This window comes from Adiantum capillus-veneris, chromosome 14 (assembly GCF_014529385.1).
Source record: "Adiantum capillus-veneris isolate H3 chromosome 14, ASM1452938v2, whole genome shotgun sequence".
NCBI lineage: Eukaryota > Viridiplantae > Streptophyta > Polypodiopsida > Polypodiales > Pteridaceae > Adiantum > Adiantum capillus-veneris.
In genome coordinates this window covers 5749047-5772177 of record NC_140944.1, presented here as the reverse complement: position 1 = coordinate 5772177, position 23131 = coordinate 5749047, and the positions used below count along the sequence as shown (strand labels likewise).

The 23131-nt window shown below is 47.0% G+C and overlaps 1 pseudogene; it reads left to right on the top strand.

Annotated features, from left to right (window-relative positions):
* Positions 1 to 2008: 2008 nt before the first annotated feature.
* LOC147441833 (uncharacterized) lies at positions 2009 to 19748 on the top strand (annotated as a pseudogene).
* The last annotated feature ends 3383 nt before the right edge of the window (positions 19749 to 23131 follow it).

The following is a 23131-nucleotide window of genomic DNA, read 5'->3' as shown; positions in this document are numbered from 1 at the left end:
GAAAGTAGCTGGTGCATTAGTCAAGCCAAAAGGCATGAGTAGATATTCATAAAGGCCGAATGTTGTACTAAATGCGGTCTTTATGATATCTTCATTCACTATCCTTATTTGATGGTAGCCACTTTTGAGGTCAATCCTACTAAAGTAGGTAGAGCCTTGTAGCTTATCAAACATATCTTCTACCTGAGATACGGGAAATCTGTTTTTGATAGTGATATGGTTTAGTGCGCGATAGTCCACACACATGCGGTATGTACCATCTTTCTTTTGCACTAAAAGGACTGGAGAACAAAAGGGAGAGAAGCTAGGCCTCACCATCCCTTTGTCTACCAATTCTTGTACTTGTCTCATGATCTCCTCTTGTTGAGCTTGTGAAACTCGATAGGGAAGTTTGTTAGGCAGTGAGCTTCCTGATAGGAGCTCAATTTGATGGTCATCATCCCCTCATTTTGGAGGTAAGTCCATAGGGATATCATCGATGAACACATCTTGGAATCCTTTTAGAAAGTTAGACAAGTCTAAATCTTCTTGATTCCTACCATTCACCTTTGATGAAACATTAGGACCTTTTAGGGACTCTTTGACAAAAATCATGTACGCAAAAACTGAGCTTTTCATTGATTTATCAAGGGCGAGAGGATTTACAAGTGGTATAGTACGACCAAACTCATTAGCATCTATATACATATTCTTTCCCCTATAGGTGAAGTAGACTCTCCTTTCAGGGAACTTCATGTTGGCAGCCATGCGGTTGAATCATGGTACCCCTAGGATAGCATCCTCATGTTGGAGAGGAGAGATACAGAAGTCTTCTTTGTCGACATAGCTTTGGACATGAAGCCTCAACTTCCCAATCAAGGGAGTAACGGGGGCTTGATGTCCCTTGAAAGCGGCATCGACATTTACAACATCTCCCATTTCAAAAGCTTGAATGCCCAACTTGGTGGCCAACTCCATTGATATGAAGTTGTGAGTAGAACAAGGGTCAAACAAGATGAAGGCATCATGCTCCCTTGCCTTTCCTCAAGCATAGGAGAGAGGTGATCCTTTACAATGAACATCCTCTTTTGGAGCTTCGATAGTGGAAGCTCTAAGAGTCTCATTTTTGCGAGCATTTCTTTTGGGGCAAGAACGATAACCATGTCCTTGCTCCCCACACTTAAAACATTTGTGATCCTTGCGAAAAGTTTCAAGCTTTTCAGGAGAGTTTATTTTTATCTTTGTAAACCCCTTTCTCCTTCGATTGATTGTTGTTGTTGTTGTTGTTGGAATGGCCTTGGGAAAAAACTTGGGCATTAATTTTCCCCTTTGCATCACTTTTGTCTTTATTTTCCATGGGCTTGACATTCCGTCTAACCCCTTGTTGGAAATTGATGCATGAAGCAACCATGGTATGGTGGATTACTTCGCTGATAGAACCAGCCCGTTGAGAGTTGACATACTTGGCCATCTCTTCAGGTAATCCCGCACATAATTATTGTTTTTGCTCAACAAAGTCTATCTTTTGAAAGACAGTAGCCTTGACATGTAAATCCCAAAACTTGTCCACATGTTTGTGGATAGACTAATGAGAGAGAAGCCTTAAACTCCGCCATTTGGTGAGCACTTTGTCCTTTGCATCGCTTGCAAGGAATTGCTTCATGATGGAAACTCGTAGAGTTTTCCATGTCTTTGGGGCTTCGCCATTGCCACGAAGGCTAGCCCACCATTGACCAGCCGATTTTTGGAAGTGCATAGCTACATAGTGTAGCTTGGAGGACTCCGTGAAACCCTCGTCTCCAAAGGCCACATCAAATTGTTGGATGAAGGCCAATACTTTGTCGGTAGCACCAAAGGTGCCATCATAGGTGAGAAAAGAGATACTCTTTCCTCCCTCTTTGAACCTCTTGAGCTTTTGTGACCTTCGCCATGCAGGGCAAGATTAAGTTGCCTGTTGAGGCAGTGAACCCTCTTTATGCTAATGTTGGAATACAGCCAAAGCTATTAGACTTTGTACGGTCCAGTTCAGATGCCTACAGTACCTGTTAGAAAGCATAGCTCAGTAAAGACTGGTGAGGGCAGTGCAGAGAACAGCTCAAAGGATTTGCCATTCTTACTGCCCCCAGTCTATGATCACTTGACACTCAAGAGCCCTAAGAAAAAGGATTACAAAGAGGGTGGTCAAGCAGTAATGTTTGATACCTTCCATGGCATGCAGGATAAATTGAAAGCATTGACTTTAATCCAGCAGTTCGATGCATCCTACTCTGGAGTTAACTTCATAGAGTCTTCTAAGGTGCGGAAGGCAGCTACGTTTTTAAAGGGCAATGCATTATAGTGGTGGACCTCATTGTTAATGCAAGGACAAGCACCTGCTACTTGGGTTCTGTTCAAACAACAATTCTCTTTTGCATGGCTGACAAATACTTTTGAAGTAGATGTCATGACAGCTTGGCACAAATTGGATGCAGCTCTATGTGCAAACTTGGAAGAATATAATAAGAAGTTTTGCGATGCGCTTCTTTCAGTCACATCTTACAGGACAGTGTCACTGTTAGAGCAGATTGAGAAGTATTGCTGTGGTTTGCCTAAAGAGATCAGGGACTACTGCATTAAAACCAAAGTTTCTAACATTATTCAGTTCATTGAGAATGCAAACATGGCTAATGCACTGCTACAAGGAGGTTCAAGCGGATTCAAGAGTAGTGCCAAGAAGGAACCTCAGGGCAAACAAGAAAATTTTTCAGTAAAGAGCACTTTTGGAAAGAAGCTATTTGGTAAGAAGACTTTCCGGGAACAGCCTCAGAAAGGTAATCAGCAAGGTAAAGGACAGAAGAGGCCTCTGTTCGGAAAGTCATTTGAAGAAAGGCTTTGATGCTGGCTGGGAAATGCTTCATATGTGAAGAGAGAGGACATATTGCTGCTAAGTGTCCTCACAAACAGTCAAAGGATGCGGAGGATAAAGATGCATCGCCAAAGAAGAAGAACATGCCTAGTGCTGGATTGGTACTTGACATAATTGGTGACCAGCCAAGCATTGATGCTATAGAATTGGGCAGAGCTTGGGGAAAGGTCAGAGATGCTACAGAGCTGATTTTCTTTGACCCTGGAGCTCGTGTAAATTTCATTTCACCGGAATTGGCAGCCAAGTTGGGGATACGACCTGAAGAAATGGGATCTGCTGGAGATGCTGATTAGGCATGCCCTGGGCATTCTGAAGGTGTCACTCCGATACTTGGCAAACTCCGCATACATATTGAGGGCTATGTGGACACTGAGGAGTTTCACATTATGCCTTTGCGAGAATGTGATGTTATGCTGGGAATCCCTTGGGGATACAAGAAACAGGCTGTTTTGGATATGTTTAACAAGATGTGTACTCTTGTACATGTAGCGCGGATAATGCGTCGTGCTCTCTACAGTGTGGGTGCCCCTCAGTGCAATGAGCGTGACAATCTCACTCAAACAAATGAAAACTCTCTCAAACAGAATGAAACACAAAAACAACGGATAACAACACAGAAACAATGGATAACAACAGAGACACAACAGTGGACCAGAACATGTGGACTCGACTAGCTCAAAGAACCATGTACAGACTCTGGCGTGGCAGCACACTCCGCTCCAGCCCAGGACTCACAGGTACAAATGGGGTGTCGAGGCTCAGATGTGCAGGGATGGTGAAGTAGTGCTCTGTGTAAGACCTCCTCTAGACGACTACGTGCAAGATAAGATAGAACTGCCCCCAAAACATGACTACTCATATGTACAACCATAAGAGCCACCAACGGCCCATAAATGTCCAGCCAGCTAAGTCTATCTCCAAACTGAGTGGTGGTGGTGACCTGGCCACGATGTCCACTAGACCACCGTAGGTACCCTACCACGTGTCACTCCCAGCCCAAAGGGTCCATCCAGTGTGAACCAGACCAACTGTAGCTAACTGTCCAACTGCCTGTCCTGTGAAGTGACAGTGGCCCTGCTACAGGTTGCCCGCCACAAGACCGCTCACCGTCTCGGTGAGAGGAAGACTGAAACTTTGAAAGAAAACTACTAGTATGTACAATGGTGAGTTCCTGGATCTGTCATCCAAGAGATAGAGTGGTGGCTACTGCTGCATCCGAAGGATCAGCTTCTGGAGGTGGGGCCATCAAATCGATTGTGGGGCCTTGCTGTATGCGAGCTCTCCTGTCAGTAAGTGTGTTTCCTGAGAAATGACCAGCCACCTGCTGCTGAGCCGATGGTAGCACCTGTCCTGTAGTGTACTGAGGACGTCGAGTAACACAGCCATGCCGATGTGCTCCAGCAACTCCATCACAACAAGTCATATTTTGCATCTGATGCAATGGTGAAGATTGAAACCCCTGAGGAGGAGGATACTGTTGTTGTTGGTTGTAGTACTGAACGGGAACTGGAGTCTGTGAGTAAAGTCCCATAAATTGTTGAGAAGGACCCGTTACTGCATGCTGCACTCGTGTACCTGCTCCAGTCCACCCATATCCCATACCCATCATCGTAGGCTGCGCTGCCCTATTTTCCTGTAACAGCAATTCTCTAAATCCTTGGAGTTGATTCTGAAGGTCACTAATCACTTGAGACTTTAATTTCAGGGCCTGCTGGAGTGTGAAAATAGTGGCATCCCTATCCGCGATGGCGCTCTCAGCAACCTTCAGAGCTCCCTCCATAGCTGCGTAAGTAGCTGCGTGACGCTGGTGTGTGGCTGCTAAACGCTCTGCTCCCAGCTCAATGGTGGCAATGGCTTGCCTAGACTCCTGCAATATATCCTCCGATAGCCGAAAAAATGATGTAGAGTCCGATCCTGTAGAAGGTCCTGTAATAGTGTCAGGGTGAAGAGAGCTGGAGAGTGGTACAGCTGGTGGGACTGCTGGTGGGACTGGTGTGACAAGTGGCACTGCTCGCGGTGGACTAGGAGCATGCCTCTCTGGACTAGGCGCATGCCTCTCTGTCGAAGTAGAGATGGTAGGAGTGGTTGCCGCAGGACTAGGCATAGGAGAAGAAGCAATTGCCACTGGGACATGGGAGCTAGTCACTGTGGTAGGTGTAAAAATAGCACCAGTAGAGAGAGGAACACACACTGTAGAAGTCACAAATGTGACATGCATAGTGTGATCTGGACCACCTGAACTTACCATCGAATCAGTAGTGACCGTATGCGAGGAACGTCGAACTGGTTGCTTCACTTGAAGCTGTTGGCTTTCGGAGACTGGCAGGGATACTAAAGATGCTACTGTGTCCTTCACTACCTTTGCCCTCTTTTTCTTTGGCTTTTCAGATAGATCCTTTGTTTGTTCAATATCTTTCCCTTTTTTCTTAGAGCTTTTACGCTGCATCGCCGCATCCACATCCATAGGACTAACAGGTATATTAATCACCCAGGCCAACATCGGAGCTGCGAAGCATTGAAAGCTAGATTGCACAGATTGCACCTGAGCTCTGAATCTTTTAGCCCGAGACTGTAAAGAGGTAAATAAAATTTGATGAAAGCCACATGGGATGGTGTGGATGAGGCAGTATAGGCCTCATCCACACCATCCCATAGTAGGCACGTCACATCTGGCCTTGCCCTTGCCCTTACCGACTTTAGGATCTCTGACCAAAAAGTAATACTTGAAAATGGACCAGAGCTGTTTATTCCTTGCATAGCCAGCATGATTCGTACTGAGTAGTTCTTTGCATGCCTCGATTGTCGCATCTTTCGAAAGTTGGGAATAGGTGCGCGTAGGCGGTTTCACTGCAGGAAAAGTTGTCATCCCCAAGGCGTTACCTATTCGTGTAGCACTCAGTGGGTGTCCTCTGACTTGGGGAAAAAACTTGAGGAGTGCATGCACCATATCCATGGGAATATCCGAAGGCAGATCGATGTCTGCTAATGCTGACAATCCTAGCTTGTGTAGCTGGTCTTTTGATAGGACTTCTCGAAGCGATGGATGAGGCTGCTGTAGATAGAAGTTCAATGTGAACTTGGTTTGGGTCTTGGAAGAAGGAGGCCGAGGAATTGGATGACCCAGTACCTGCATGATGGCTTTTCTCTTCTTTTGGTTCTTTACAGCTTCTTCTTCATCATCCTCTTCCTCTTCCTCGTTGCTCGAAGACTCGGAGTCGGAAGCAGAGCTTGATTCAGACTCCTTGTAATTTTCATCACTGTGATCAGTGCAGGACACATAAGTGAGGCCATGGCTGGATGTATCCACATCCTCTGCCTCTACAGAACTTTGGGATGTCTCAGTTGGCCTCTCTGGAGAGAGAGCTTTTTTTTTCCTTACTTGCTTGCTTGTTCCAGCCATTGTAAAGAGAATTCCTGGTTGTGTCAATCTGCAGTGTGCAGTGCTAACTCTGAAAAAGCTTGAATACGCAAGAAACGAATAGCTTGTCCTTTCAAAGCGATGGAGGCAGCGGATGCGGAGTTTAAAAAAAAAAGCTATGGCTGTTTTAAAGCACGCGATGGATTGAAAACGATGGGTTCTGATTGCTAATCGATGGATGCAGGCAGAATTGGGCGAGGGGTTTAGGTAGGTTAAGGGCGAGGGGATGCGTATAGGATAGGGGCGAGGGAGTAAGGGAGGTAGGGTCGAGGGATATTTAGAGGATAAGGGCGAGGGGGGAGAGAGTGGGTATGGGCGAGGGGGTTGAGGGTGGGTAGGGGCGAGGGGGAAAATAGTGGATAGGGGCGAGGGGGTTGAGGGTAGGTAAGGGCGAGGGGGAATAAGTGGATAGTGGCGAGGGGGAGATAGTGGATAGGGGCGAGGGGGTTGAGGGTGGGTAGGGGCGAGGGGGAAAATAGTGGATAGGGGCGAGGGGGGAGAGAGTGGGTAGGGGCGAGGGGGAAAATAGTGGATAGGGGCGAGGGGGTTGAGGGTAGGTAAGGGCGAGGGGGAAAATAGTGGATAGGGGCGAGGGGGGAGGGGGGGGAGAGTGGGTATGGGCGAGGGGGTTGAGGGTGGGTAGGGGCGAGGGGGAAAATAGTGGATAGGGGCGAGGGGGAATAAGTGGATAGGGGCGAGGGGGGAGATAGTGGGTAGGGGCTAGGGGGTTGAGGGCAGGTAAGGGCGAGGGAAGTAAGGGAGGGTAGGGGCGAGGGGTTGGTATAGAGTAGGGATGAGTGTTTTTGCGAAGAGGTTAGGGACGAGGGGTTTGGGGTTGGGATATGTAGGGCGCAACGATCACACTCGGTACAAAGTGATAAAAGTGATAGCAGAAGCAAAGAGAAGGTACAAAGTGCTAATTTTTGAGCAGCTACAAATCTCGAGCAAATAAAAGGGAGGGTAATTTTGACTCATTAGGAGATTAAGGTTCTACAGCAAAGCTGAAAGTTTAATGGCACCAAAGGTTTTTTCTGCTATTGGAATCAAAGTTCTTTGACATAAACTCTGCCATATTCTTCCCCTAGACAGTATGGCATTGGGAGTCTCATCAAGTCAAGTCCTTGATTACACCTTGTTCATTATCCCAATTGCCATCTAAGCAGAGTCCCCAAGAGTCCCCAAGCAGATTCCACTTGTCAAATTGAACAAAACCACTCCAACGAGAAGCTTGACTGAAAGCTTAACTGGAAGGACCTTAATACTTAACCGCAAATAACAAGACATAGCAGAAAAATCTAGTCGTGAGGAGAGCATAACTGAGACAGTAACAAAACACCCATTCTGATGGAAAGATAGTGGGGAGGAGAGAGATGGGACATAGAACCTACAGATGGCGGGATAGTTGCAGACCCTTTACTCAGAGGAGTAATAGCACTTGATTCTGGAGCCATTTACCAGTGGCAAAGGAACGCCTTCCAAAGTGACTAACTGGACAGCCCCCTGTGGCAAAACCTCCTGTACTCTAAAGGGCCCTTGCCAAGCTGGAACCAGCTTCTTTGCTTTTTTCAAATATTTTGCCTGATAGAGTAGCACCAATGTGCCTTGCGTTATTTTTGGCTTTCTGAGGTGGCGATCATGCCACGCTTTGCGACGAAGTTGTTCCGCTTGCAGAGCACGAGGAGCTAAAAGGCGGCTTTCATCCAATAAGGTGAGACGGGAGATAGAGGTAGATACCATGCCCCAACTTGCACGCAGACTGCCCACTCTAGGGGAACCGGAGTTGAACTCAAATGGAGCTATGGCTTCCAAACCGAAAGCGAGTTGAAAAGGCGTTTGATTCGTTGTTGCTTTGAAAGATGTGCGGTATGCCCAAAGAGTGCCGTGCACAGCCTGAGCCCACGATGCTGGATGGAGATGAAATGCTTTCCTCAGTAGAGCGATCAGAACCTTGTTGGTGCTCTCGGCCTGTCCATTGGCTCTAGGGTAATAAGAGCACGACTTGCGATGAAAAATCTTGTAATTGGCCAGCAAATTTGAGATCATGTCATTGACAAAATGACTGCCTCTATCACTGGTGATCTCTAAGGGACATCCAAATCTGCATAAAATATTTTCATATAAAAATTTGGCCACTGTATTGCCGGTGCAATCTACTGTCGCTAGTACCTCTGCCCACTTTGTTGCATAGTCTGTAGCCACTAGCAGATATTTGCGATTACCTGGTTGAGCCGGGGGATATATTGGTCCCACAAAGTCCAAACCCCATCTCTCAAAAGGTAGCCACGCCATCGAGACCTGCAAAGGACGATTGGATTGCTTACTCGGCTTCAGCCCACATCTCTGGCACACATCACAAACCTTAGAATATGCTATTGCATCCTTAAAAATGTAGGGCCACCACAGACCACTCTGTAGAATCTTCTGAGCAGTGATGTGACCAGGGTAATGGCCACCAGTGGGACCATTGTGGGCATCCTCCAGAATATGCTCCACCTCATGAGGCGAGACACAATGCTTCAGAACACCATCTGGTCCCGCTTTGTAGAGCTGGCCCTCGATCAGAGTGAAAGGCCTGGACTTCAACAGCAATCTCCTCCTTTGTAGTGGGGATTCCCTCTCTGGGTACAACCCAGTAGATAGAAAATGTAGGACCTCGCCGTACCATTCCGGTGTTGTATCTATTTTAAAAAGACTGCTATCTGGAAAGTCATCCGCAATCCCGGTAGCTTCTTCGCCTGTGTAAATGCGAGAGAGGTGGTCAGCCATTACATGATGCTTACCAGGACGGAGTACCACTTCAAAATCAAACTCCTGGAATAGGAGGAGCCATCGCCATACTCGACCTGCAACCTGTGGCTTATTAAGCAGATAGCGCAAGGCATGGTGATCAGTGATAACTGTGAAGTGGACCCCTAGCAAATAGTGACGAAATTTGTGTAGAGCATACACTATAGCCAATCCTTCCCTCTCTGTGGTGCTATAGTTTCGCTCTACTTTGGTGAGCAGGCGACTTGCATAATGTACAGGGCGATCCAAGTTGAACTCTTTGCTAGGCTGAGTCAGCACAACACCCACAGCCAGCAGACTGGCATCTGTATGCACACGAAAAGGTAGGGCCCAATCCGGGGCAACTAGAATAGGCGCTTCAGTGACACGTTTTTTGAGGTATGCAAATGCTTTGGGCTCAGGTGTTGACCACCGGAAGGGAACAGCAGCACTGGTGAGCTGGGTCAATGGCTGAGCCACCTGTGTATACATACGTATAAACCTGCGATGATAGCCGGTGTGGCCCACAAAGCTCTGAACACCTTTGGGATTTATGGGAGGAGGTAACTTCAAGATGGCCACTATCTTCTCTGGGTCCGGTGCCAAACCTTGAGCAGACACCACATGGCCCAACAGTGTGCCCTCTGTGACCAAAAAATGACATTTGTTCGGATTGAGCTTCAAACGTGCCTCTCTGCACCTGAGGAAGACTGCAGAGAGCTGAGCAAGATGCTCCTTTAGATTTTCTACTGAGATCGAACATTGAGCACCCGAGAAGGTGGAAAAGTCATCCATGAATATGTGAAGGTGATCAGTAAGCAGAGGACAAAAGATGAGATATACTATGCGATTGAAAGAAGGCGGTGCATTTTTAAGCCCAAAAGACATTCTAGTGTAGATGAAAATACCCCAGGGAGTCACAAAAGCTGTTTTGATTTGGTCGTCAGGATGTATTCCTAACTGATTGTAGCCGCTGAACCCGTCCATAAAACTATACAGTACATGGCCAGCGACATCTTCGAGGACTCTCTCAGTAAAAGGTGTCGGAAATCCATCCGGGATTGTGACCTTATTCAAAGCCCGATAGTCGACACAAACTCGAATTTTGTTGGACTGCTTCTTTGGGGCAATAACCATAGGAGACAACCATTCTGAGTGCTCTACTGGTACAATAATACCTGCTTCTTGCATTTTTTCCAACTCGATTTTGACTGCTTCTGCATACTTGGGATTCAGTTTGTAAGCACGTCCTCTGATCGGCTTAGCCCCCTCAACCAGAGGAATTGTGTGGACTCCTAGCTCTGCTAGGATTCCTTCTAAATCGTGGTAAGACCAGGCAAACACATCTTTGAAAGAGCGCACGAAGGAGATTACCAGGTCGAGTAGAGCGGGGTGATCCCATAACCAAGTGGCTAATAAGATGGGCTGATGGCTGTCAGGGCCTCCTAGGTTGACCTCTCTGACTGGGTCAGGCGGTGCAGTGGTCGAGGCTGCGTCAGGTGGAGAAGATTGTGCCTCCTCTGTTAGCCTTTGGACATTATGAGCTGGCGTCTGATCAATGTTGAAATCAGCATACTCTTCCTGCAACCAACCTGATGGAAGCTCTGCAAATGGTAAATCCTCAGATACCTCAAAGTGCTCCGGCATGGGTGGAGAGTCAGATGGAGTAGAGGCTAAGGAGGGAGCTGGGGTGTTGGCCAACTCTTGCAAGGGAGACTTTTTTCCTCTTCTATGGTGGGTTATAGGCTCACCCAGGCCGACGGTTTCCATCAAGGGACCCTCTGAAGGATGGGCACCAGAGACTGGTCCACTTGGTTCTGACTCACTTGAGACTGGTCCACTTGGTTCTGGCTCACTTGGCTGACTGGGATTCTTGGTCTTAGGTGTAGCTTCAGATGTAGGATCAGGGGGATAGGGTGAATCTGTTGGCAAAGGTTGAAGAGAGACTACATAGCATTGCATCGAAGAGGTGGCTTCTAACCACTGCAATAAGTCTTCATCGGACCCATCGGGAGGGACCGGCTGCTCCAAGTCAGGGTTGGACTCTACTGACAAAGAGCTATGCTAAACGACCGGATCCATACCTCCTTCGAGACGAATTTGTTGCATTGGAGAGCCAGGAGTATGTATCCACATGGCGTCGGTTCCCCAGTCGTGAAGTGCTTTCGTATGTCGCAGCCATGGCCTACCAATCAGCAAGGGATAACCTCCCTCTACCAGGGGAAGATTAACTACCACAAAATCCAAGTTAAAAGTGAAATCTTGTACCTTCAGAGGCACCTTGTCGACTATGCCCACTGGGTAGACTGTTCTCTGATCAGCCAATGTAACAGTGAAAGGAGCAGGTCGGGTAGGCTTTAGACCTAAGGCCATCATAGTGAATTCGGGCATCAAATTGATTCCATCAAAGATGACGCTGGATAGCTAGTGCCCAAGAATAGATACAGTGAGGTGAGGAATTTTATAATCAGTGAGGGGAGCAGATGGATAGGAAATCAAATAGGACTCTGAGGGCTGTACAGGGAGGTGCCCGCCACTAGGCCCAGCCCTCGGGTACAGAGACTGAATGACTAACAGGGTGTCACTTCTAAGTGTTGCATCAAGCCTTAGCATGTCCTATAGTGACACCTGCTGGAAAGTATCTTTCAAGATGGCTTCTGCTGTGGGCTTGGCGCCTTCGAACTGGGCTCCTTTTGTGACCTTAATCTGTTCCAAGTCAGCCACTGCTTCTGAGAAGGCTCCATCAACGTCAGATAACAAGGAAGTTGGTTTGCTCTGAGCAATTGGGAAGGACTTGTCCTTTGGGTCAGGTAGACCAGAGTGAGGAAGTGGAGACTGGCGAGGTGGACCTGTGGGTAGACTGAGACCAAGAGCTGCTCTTTGTGCCCGAGTAAGGACACCAGCAGGCTCCTCCACTTGCAGAGGCTTAACCACATGGGTAGCAGGTGAAGGTTGAGGCACGGTGTTCACAGTAATCAAATTTATCTTCGGAAAGGTGAATTCGGGCTGGTTCTGAGTCGAGCCTGAAGACGTGGATGCCCTTTGCTTGGGACAATCTTTACTGTAGTGATCCTTCGAATCAGGGCAATGACGACAAGGAGGGGACCCCTCGGGTAAAGGACACTTGCTCTGATAATGCCCATATTCTCCGCATCTGTAGCAGAGTATGGGCCGATTGGAAGGACGAAACGGGGGACGAGGTGGTTACTGCATGGAATTTGAGACTGAGGTGTAGAAACTTTGGGGAACTGAGGGAGTACTGGCATGATAAAAACTGTGGGGTGCAAAGTTGTTGTGCATACCTTGCTGCATAGGGGGTGTTGTCAGCAGAGGAGGCAACTGGTTTTGATGGCCGTAGGGTGAGACCATGTTGGATGCAGGTGCTAGCCCTTGTTGGAGAGAAGGACCAAGATTTTGTTGTATTTGACGCAATCCCTTGAGGTAGTAACAATCCTTATCCTCATGTCCAGCTTTTTCACAGAAGTGGTAGTAAAACCGAAGGGGGCATTCCTGTGGTGGGTGCCCTGGAGAGCGGAATGAGCTACACCAAACCATAGCCTTAGTCTCTTGCTGACACTTGAGCTCTTCTAACTCGCGCTTAATCTGTTCCAATGCCTCATTATGTGTAGGCTTCTCTTGTCTAAGAGAGAAGGACCTCTCCTCTTGAAGAGCTCGTTGTAGCTTTAGGGCTTCCAGTTCCCTACGTAAAGAAGTTAAAGGATCAATAGGACTACCTTCCGAGAACACAGAGGGAGTATCTATTTGAGGAGAGTTGTTGAAGAGCTTCCTAGCTCCCTCTATTCTAGTAGCAGCTGCGATGAACTCGTCGAGAGTGGCGTCGGGTCGGAGACTCTCTCGGAGTTTTTGCTGAGAAGTTTTGGGAAGCGCCTTCTCCACCCACTTTTTAACCATGAATTCATCGGGTTGTTGGGGAAGCTTGGCCACCAGCGACTTAGTTTTCGTCATAAGCTCCGCAAAAGTCTCCTCAGGTTTGAGCACCATGTTGGCCAACTCATCCAACACCTTCTCCTGGTAGTCACCTGGCCTGAAAGCTGCACAGAACTGCTGTCTTAAGGCTGCCCAAGTTGCAAAATGGTTCTCTGCAAATTGGCTGTACCATTTATCTGCTAGGCCATCTAGGGTGGATGGAAATAGTACCAAGTAAGCATCTTCTCTGTTCAGCCCACGTCCCCTACAGAGAGATACAAATCTTCTTGCATGGTCGTCAGCATCTTCTGAAGACAGCCCTTTGAGTGTAGGGAACTTGATGTTCACCTTGGCCAAAACACTAGCTAGTGGCTCCATGATTCCTTGTTGAGTCTGTTGCACAATAGCTTGTTGTAGAAGAATAGGAGAGAGCTTTTCTGGAGAAGGTGATCGCGAAGATGGGGAACCTGATGAAGGAATGGGTGATGTGATATGTGGAGGTATAGGTGATGAGGTTGAAGGATTTCTACAAGGTGTCAAAGGTCGTCTTCTGTGATAGTACTTCAGAGGGCTCAGTAGTGGGCTTTGACGCTCAACTGACCTCCTTGTATGTGTCATACAGTGACCTCCAAACCAACCAAGCTTTGGGCAAGAAAACCTTGAACTGGCTGAAGACTGGTCTAGACTCTACTAGACCAGACGAGTGTCTAGACCAGCTGGACCAGGGACGAGGAGGACTAGACCAGGGTCTAGACCAGACAAGTGACTAGACCAGCTAGACCAGGGTCGAGGGGGTCTAGACCAGAGACGAGGGCAAGTTGGACCAGGGCGAGAGGGGACCAGACTAGCAAGGTGAGAGACTTAGACTGCACAGGCGAAGCGAAGAAACCAGCTACTCAACAGAGTGAGACTTCAGTTGAGGTCCCACCGTGATCGCCAAAATGAGAGCACCTGTAGCGCGGATAATGCGTCGTGCTCTCTACAGTGTGGGTGCCCCTCAGTGCAATGAGCGTGACAATCTCACTCAAACAAATGAAAACTCTCTCAAACAGAATGAAACACAGAAACAACGGATAACAACACAGAAACAATGGATAACAACAGAGACACAACAGTGGACCAGAACATGTGGACTCGACTAGCTCAAAGAACCATGTACAGACTCTGGCGTGGCAGCACACTCCGCTCCAGCCCAAGACTCACAGGTACAAATGGGGTGTCGAGGCTCAGATGTGCAGGGATGGTGAAGCAGTGCTCTGTGTAAGACCTCCTCTAGACGACTACGTGCAAGATAAGATAGAACTGTCCCCAAAACATGACTACTCATATGTACAACCATAAGAGCCACCAACGGCCCATAAATGTCCAGCCAGCTAAGTCTATCTCCAAACTGAGTGGTGGTGGTGACCTGGCCACGATGTCCACTAGACCACCGTAGGTACCCTACCACGTGTCACTCCCAGCCCAAAGGGTCCGTCCAATGTGAACCAGACCAACTGTAGCTAACTGTCCAACTGCCTGTCCTGTGAAGTGACTGTAGCCATGCTACAGTACATAGGGGCAAGATTCTTACCCTAGATGTAAAGCTTAAAGGGGAGTCTATCCCAGTAGTTTCTGCTTCTGCAATTACTTCTGTAATGAAAAGTCATCTTTCTGCGTATTTGGTTTTTGCAAAAGAAATTAATGAAGTTGAAAGTGATTTGTCTGCACTAGATAAAAGTAGAAAAGCTTTCTTAGATAAGTTCAGTGATTGTTTTTCAGATTCTTTGCCAGGAGAGTTACCCCTGAGAGGGCTGAAGGTCATACTATAGATCTGATTCTAGGGATTAGTCCACCCAATAGGCCACCTTACAGGGTTAGTGCAGCACAGCAAAAAGAGATTATGACACAGGTTAATGAGCTATTAGAGAAGGGTTTAATTCAGCCCAGTAGTTCACCGTTTTGTTCACTTGTGTTATTAGTCCAGAAAAAGGACGGTTCATGGCGAATGTGTATTGATTACAGAGCCTTGAACAAAAGTACGATCAAGAATAGATTTCCGATTCCGCGCATAGATGACATTCTTGATCGGTTGTAGGGATCAAGAATATTTAGCACGATAGATTTGAAAAGGGGCTACCATCACATTAGAATAAGACCCGAGGATATTCACAAGATTTCTTTTAGAACTACATTTGGTCTCTATGAGTTCCTAGTGATACGGTTTGGTTTGACCAATGCTCCTGCCACCTTTAACAGAATGATGGATAGAATCTTTTGTCCATACAAAACCTTTGTAGGCACATTCTTTGATGACATGATTATCTATTCAAAGAATGAAGAGGAGCACAGAGATCATCTTACTGCGGTCTTTAATGAGCTTAAACGCAATAGATTGCTCATTCATAGCAAGAAGAGTGAATTTTTCATGGAAGAGATTCACTTCCTTGGGCACATGGTTTCCAAAGATGGTGTCAGGATGGATCCTGCTAAGGTAGAAGCAATCGTTTCGTTTGTTAGAGGTTCTGTTATCGCTTCTCTCTGGATTCCGGCTTCCTTTCTCATTGCACAGGCCCTTAGTTGTGGGTTGGCCACCCAATGCACCTCCCGGCACGGGATTATGTTTGCGCTTAGGCATGGCCATCGGGCTTTCTGTCGTTCACGTCGACTTTCACTTCACGTTGACGTCGACTTCTCATTCTTTTGCACGTGGGATTATTATTTTCCCCCATCGTGGGTTTTGGTGTTTGCCCGACCTGGGGGTTGGCATCCTATATATAGGGTGCCCCCACTTGTGTTTTTCATCATCCATTGTAGATCCTGCCATCTGGAGTTATTGAGCTTGCCAGCTTTCCCATCTGTCTCTCTCTTCTTCTTCCTTCTCTTGTGTTTTCTCTTGCGTGGTTGTGTCTCGCTCTCTGCTTCCGCTGCGCACTCTGACATGGTATCAAAGCACTGTTGTGGGTTCGCCTAGGCTTGGGAGGCCTGACGGGAGAGTTCCATCACGAAAACCCCTTTCAGCCTTAGCGTTTTCAGCATGCTGTCCTGCGGTTTTTGAGGCTGATTTCTGCGTTTGTTTGCTGCTGCTTCCTCCTCTCCCCTCCCTCCTTCAGGCGCCCCTTGCCCCCTTGCTCTTTGCTGACCCTTCCCTAGACTTTGGGGACTTGCCTGGAGCTTTCCATCGCCAAGAAGGCCCTGCTGTACCAGTGTTTTCAGCACCTGCGTTTTCAGCTTCTGTGGTCTCTTCTTCAGCGTTTCATGCTCCAGCTTCTTTACCTTCCCCTCCCACTCTTGGCGCCACCTCTCCCGGCTTCCCACACATCTGATGATTGATCGTCCCCTCCTTGAGGCTACTATACCTGCGTTTTTTTTGGGAGCACACACCTGCGTTTTCAGGCTTCTTCCATCAGCGTTTTCAGCCCTCTTCACCGGCGATCAGTTTCCCCCTTCGATCGGCCATCGGCTTCCTTCAGTACACTTTTTCTGGTGTGCTTTCTCCCCATCTACAGGCTGCTGGTTCTTTACTGCAGCAGAGGGCCCAAAACAGCCCTCTACCACTTCCCTCTTCTACATCTGTTGCGACCTTTCCTTGGCGCCGGAAACCACGGCTGTTTTTTCTCCGAAACAGCAAGTTTTCAGCCCGTTTGGTCTCTTTCGGTGTGGACAGCAGTGGTCTTTTGCAGACGCTTGCATCCTTGGTGGACATACCTTCCATTGCGGTGTTTCCCCTTCCTCTCGGCCTCGATCACGTTGCTTTTGGAGCAGTTGCACATACTCAGCTTTACCTTATTCTATGCGGACACTTTCCTGAGACTTATGATGGACCATATACTCACCTCGTGTTTTCCCGTCTTGCCTGTGAAGCATGGCGATTCTCCCTTTACCGTCTGGACGCATGTGGTGTTGACTCGCGCAGACGACTCATGGCTGTGGCTTTCAGCTTTGCGGCATGCCCCCTACCCCACTGTCCTCTCGTTGTCTACTCCCACTTCCGGAGTTCCACCTTTCGACCTTCGACCTGACATTTCTTCTTGTACATTGGCGGCTTCTTGCTCTGCTCCTTCTATACTTGGCGGATTCCCTACACGACCATCGGTCAGGACACCCCTCATGGTTACCACACCTGGTGTTTCCTCTTCCTGTACATCCACTTGGGGCCATCTTCTCCCTGCTTTGCCACCCATGTCTTGGCTTTTGCAGGTGATTGATCCCGACGCTGCTGATCTTGGCGCATCTGCTACCCGTGGTGGAGGAGGACCCTTTCCAGTTGGACCACTTGGTGATGGCAGCTTTCTCTTCGACTTGATGATACGTGTATATATTGTGGACAACGAGGCCCTACAACAGCCTGGTGTTATCAGAGACGGCGTGATCTCCGTAGAGACGGAGATTCAGATACTGCTTTGGGGACCAGATCCTCATTTGCGATTGCTACCTTTGCGGCTGTGGATGGGCGTTGTCCTATAGCCTCTCCGTCAGCCACCCTTGATCACTCTTTGACTTGGAGTGTTGCCTTTCTATCCCCGGCAGCTATCTCTTTCTAGTCGGATTGTTTGCTTCAGGGGGGTCCTTCCATCTCACTCTCCGCCCTTCTCTCTCCTCCACATTCACTTGTACATTCTTTGTCGCGACTTACCCGCTTCTAGGCCATTTTGTTCAGCTTCCTTGTGCGACTTGATCAGTGCACCTCACTATGATCTTCATCACTTGGCGTTGGGCGGTGCGTCGTTTCTTGAGCCAGATTTACATGATGACGTCCGTAGTTTTCTTGGCCTATGTTCTTACTACAGAAGATTTATAAGACATTTTGCTGAGATTGCTTCTCCCTTATGCGCTTGAAAAGAAAGCTATTAAGTGGCAGAGAAATCGGCATTCCGATGCCTAAAGACTAAAATGACTACAGATCCAGTACTTGTCTTACCGGATGTGTCTAAACTATTTGTAGTACAATGTGATGCATGTGGGCACATTCTTCGTGCTGTATTAATGCAGAATGGTCGAGTCGTGGCATATGAGAGTAGAGTACTCTCTCACGTTGAAAAGAATTATCAGGTCTATGAGAAAGAATTGTTGGCTGTTATGCATGCACTTTCGAGCTGGAAGCATTATTTACTTGGTGCTGATTTTGTCATGCAAACAGACCACCAGACTCTTAGATACTTTCTCACACAAGCAAAGTTGTCAGAGAAACACCATGCGTTGGGCAAATATTCTATTAATGTTTCATTTTCAAATAGTGCATGTGGAAGGCAAGAAGAATGTGATTGCTGATGCCTTATCACGCAAACCACAAGTGTCAGCTATTTCAATTTCTTATCATCAGGAACTACATAAAATGAAAGATCATTATGCAACTGATGGAGATTTCTCTAGTATTAATAAGCAACTGATTCCCGGTCAACACCATGATCATTACCTTCTTAAAGATGGTTTCATTATGATGCATGGCAGACGATGCGTTACAAAACAATTAAGGCCAAAAGTTTTACTTGAAAGTCAAGCTCCACCATATGTTGGACATCGTGGCATTGATGCTACAGTCAAAGCAGTAGAGACTTTCTTCTATTGGCCAGCTTTGAGAGCTAATGTTGATGCATGTCAGATCTTGCCTAATTTGCCAGAAGGTCAAGTATGATAGACAGAAGGCACCTTGGTTATTGCAACTGCTGCGTATTCCTGAGAGGCCATGGGAAAGTATTGCCATGGACTTCATTTTCGATCTTCCAAGAACAGCTACAGGAAATGATGGAATATGGACAATATATTATTTGCAGATTCAGCAAGCAGACGCACTTCATTCCTGTTAGGAAGAAGATTAAGCCAGAGCACATGGTAAAGATATTCATGTAGAACATCTTTAAGTACCATGGGATGCCACAATCAATTGTTAGTGACAGGGACCCAAGATTGACTAGCTTGTTTTGGAAAGCATTGTTTGAGAATATGGGTACTACCTTGAAATTTTCACCATCCTTTCATCCTGAAACAGATGGACAGTGTGAAGAAGCCAATTCTATTGTCTTGGATCTGTTGAAGTGCTATGTTTCAGAGCACAAGGCATCTTGGGAGCATTATTTGCCATTGGTAGAGTATGCTTACAATAATACAATGCATTCGTCTACTGGCAAGACACCTTTTGAGATTGTAGAAGATGGAAAGAAAGTGCCTCCCATTTTGCAGACAAAGGACAAGATATTTGAAGTAGATCGATATGTGGAAGGATAGAAAGAAGCTTACAAAAAGGTCGAGTATGCCTTAGAAAAGTCACAGGCTAAACAGAAAAGAGCTGCTGACAGTCATCCTCGAATGCTCTTATTTAAAGAGAATGATTCGGTCTAACTGCGCTTTGAAAAGGCACGATTGAGAAAGAAGAAGGACACGGAACGTTTGTTTTCTAAGCTTAGTATGGGTTACTATGGCCCTTTTCAAGTCTCAGAGAAGATCAATGATGTGGCATACACGCTGAAATTGCTTGAGAATTGGAAGATGCATAATGCATTCCATGTGAGCCTATTGAGGCGTTTTGTTGGAGAAGTGCCAGAAGAAATGGTTCAAGAAGAATAGCTTGAAGTCGAGGAATTAGATGAAATTTTGATTCTTGGGCAACACAAAGAAAGGAAAGTCAGAGGTCAGGTTGCAAGAAGATATTTGGTGAAATTCAAGAATTATTCACCAATGGATGCCAAATGGATGGAAGAGGCTGAATTGGCTGATTCGCCTCAGTTGTTTCCACTGTACAAAGAGGCTTTCCAATTGGATTCTACAGTGACATGAAATGCTTTTTGAAGCAATGTACATTATGTGCTTTACACTTGTACAGAGCACTTCATTTGAATAATGTACAGAATTGACATTTGTTGTCATCAAATGAACTTTCAGTACTTTGAAGTTGTATTTGTTAATGGTTTTACATGTTGTGACTTTGTGTTGCATTTGGAGGCATGTATAGAAAAGACTTGAACTTGCAATGGCACAAATGGTAGTGGAGAATTCCTATCATCGCCTCGTGTCATCCGTTAGCAAGAGATACATGCAATGGCAGGAATCTTGTTATCGTTCTGTGTCATCCGTTAGCATGTGTGGCTTGCAATCGACGTCGCTTGCTTCTTTCAAGAGGGGGGTATGTCACCAGGTGGTGATATTTTTACAGTTGCTTTCCCTATTTATACTTCCATATAAATAAATTTTTCTTTCTTTATTTTGCTGCTGTTGCTTTCCCCCCGGAGTCTTGGATTAAGCTTGGACCATTGCATTGCCAATAAACATGGGCCATTTGGACATTGGACTAATGGTCTATCTGAGCCTTAGAATTGGCACTGAAGAACACAATGTCAGTGGACCAGGAGTGTGTGCTTGCCCACTGCAGAAGCTACCGGACAATGTGCTTGGCCAGACTCGAATGTGCACTTCTATGAGTAATCACTGAATGGAAGTCACCGTTTCTGTGCCACTATGCAGTTTTGGATGTGGTCACGGACTGGAAAGAAGGTCAGGAGACCCGAAGGGATGCATTATAAGAGTCCCTAAAATTTAGGGAACTTCTATTTTTGGCCATGAAATATTTTCGCGTCATTAGCTCTGGAATGTCAAGGGGAACGTTTCTTGAGCCTGCCGTCAAGTCACCTGATGCTTCAGTTGATCTTTTTAGATCTGAAGCCGAAAATGGAAAATTCAATGCACAGGTGCCATTTGTCAGCACCTGAGCCACTTTCCACAACAGAAAAGGGGAAAATCCACGAATATACAAGGGGCTGATTTCCTCTTCTTCTTCAAGTGGATTGCATCAGGTTAAGCTTCCTTTCCCTCGTGTATGTATAGTGCGTGCGAGAGTCATGCCTTGCACCCTAGCACTGCTCTCTATTCCTCTATGATTAGTAGTGATGCCCCACTAGAGGGCCTTTCATTTAATTGATGTACAGCTGTGTGGGTTTGTGCATAAAAGCCGAGGCAAGAGCCTCCCTGAGCAGGTTCAGGAGCAGTTAGCTACTGCTTCAGAGCAGGAAGAGGTGAGGGTCATAACCTCACCAAGCAGGTGTCAAATTCAGCACTGTTCAGGTGCTGTTTTTAGACTGTTCTAGGGCTGTTTTGATACCCAATTGATGCCAGATTGCAGGGGAACCTAGCTAGGTACCTAGAGGATACTAGAGGGCACTTTTGGAACTGAAAACAGGTCTGATACAGGTCTGAACCAGTCATTACAGCAGGCTGTAATTGACTGTTTTGAGCTCCTAGCAGTGGATACGGGCTAGTGGAAGTGTTTCCCTTGTTGTTCATTTGTTTTGGGTGAGCTACATTACTGTTATGTTGCAAAATTTTACCCGGAACAGGTGATATTCAGCCATGAACAGGTCAAGTGCTTGATAGCACTATATCCTTGTAATTTTCACTCTCTTTAATAATAAAGAAATACCGCAAGGGGCGCCGGACTTCGGAGCCAAAATCTGTTGTTGAGCGAGGATTAAGTCTGTGTGTGTGTGAAAAGTCCAGGTATTATTTGAAGAATCTACTGCTTTATTTGACCCATAGACCGCTTTTACTATCTCTAGGGATGTCTATATGCTCAGGGTGATACAAGTATGAGAATGCATGAGACTAGCTAGCTCCATCCTGTACTAATCTGGGGGTGTAGTACATGGTACATGGGTGGGTATGGGGTGAGGGCTGCTTGTATGAAAGCCACTGGGTCCGCCAGCATCTGGGCCCTCCTCTCTTGTAGGGCCTGGTGGTGCCGAGTCTGGATCTCCTCGATCTATCTGCGGTGGAGTCTAGGGACTCTGTATCTTGATACCCGTGGTTGTCTCCTGGCACGAATCCGCTCAGCCTGCTCGAGAGTGACCCCTTCCCGTGGAGTGGGTGCTGGTGGGGCTGTGAGCCGTTGGAAGAAATTTGTGAGGTAGGACTGCCTCATACCATCTGCTGTGGTAGTCAGAGGGTCCAATAGTGTCTCTCTGTGTCGGTGGATCTTCGATAGAAACTGGCCGAAGTGGCACTGATCCCTGGACTCCATGAGGTCTCTCAAGGTAGGCTGTCCAGTAAATAAAGTCCCATATCTGTCTCTGATGCCCCCATATGCTCTACGTCTGCAGACAAAGTGCTCCTCACTCTACCTCCTCTCTGCACACTCGGCAAATCCTCTCTGCTCTGGGAACAGATGCAGCTCTACCCGTCTCTATCTCAAGTCTGTGGGATGATACTATGAGCTAGGCGATCATCACCCGCAAACTATGTGGCATATATGTGTCCATGTATCCTGGCCGCTGTATGAAACTATCGGCTAATATGGTCATGAATTGGTCTCTGTAATACAACATCTTCGGGGGAAGAGGCTGTGTGGGTGTGATCCATGTCTCTCTGATATAAACCTGCCATAGATCCTGTCTGAGCACTCTGTTCCTTTCACTGTGTGAAAGATGGATGTGGAGCGAGGCAGTCTCTCCAAATCTAACCCATGGGCTGTAAACCACTGTGTAGTCTGTGAGTACCATGACCCCTGCTCTCCTACCTCTGCCAGCTGTCTAGATGCCTCAACAGCTCTACATGTAAGCCTGTCTGGTGGTAGCTCTCTGATTCGCTGTATGAAACAAACTGTCTGAAAGAGTGCCTCGACTAACATAGGTGGGGTGGCTAGCTGTGCTCTGATAATATCATGTGGTATTGAGGGCTTGTTGCGGAACAAGCGTGAAATCATACATATCTGTGGTCTCTCAATCTGTGTCGATGAGGCAGCTGACAGGCCTAGGGCCCATACTGCTGTTGCATACATCAAAGCTGGGTGGACCATAGTGTCAAAGAGCCACCCTTTAGTGCGAAGCTCTTGAAAGTGCGCTTGATGACATCTCCTCTCCAACATGGCTAGGGCTGCATAACCTCGTGTGAGTCGATCTGTGGCCGCTTTGGCCATGGTAAAATGCCTTGGTGTGCTGGCAAAGGTGACCCCCAAATATACATAAGACTCCACCGCCTCAATCTGGCCGCCTGCCAATGAGAAAATTGCAGCTCTCCGGATGCTCCTGGAATTGTGGAAGATCGTTACCTTGGTCTTCCCAAGGTTCACTGTCAAGCCTCTCTGTATGCAAAAATCATTTAGGGCACCAAGGTGGTGGTGCAAGCACTCTTGTGACTCAGAAATCAAGATAATGTCATCAGCATACAACATG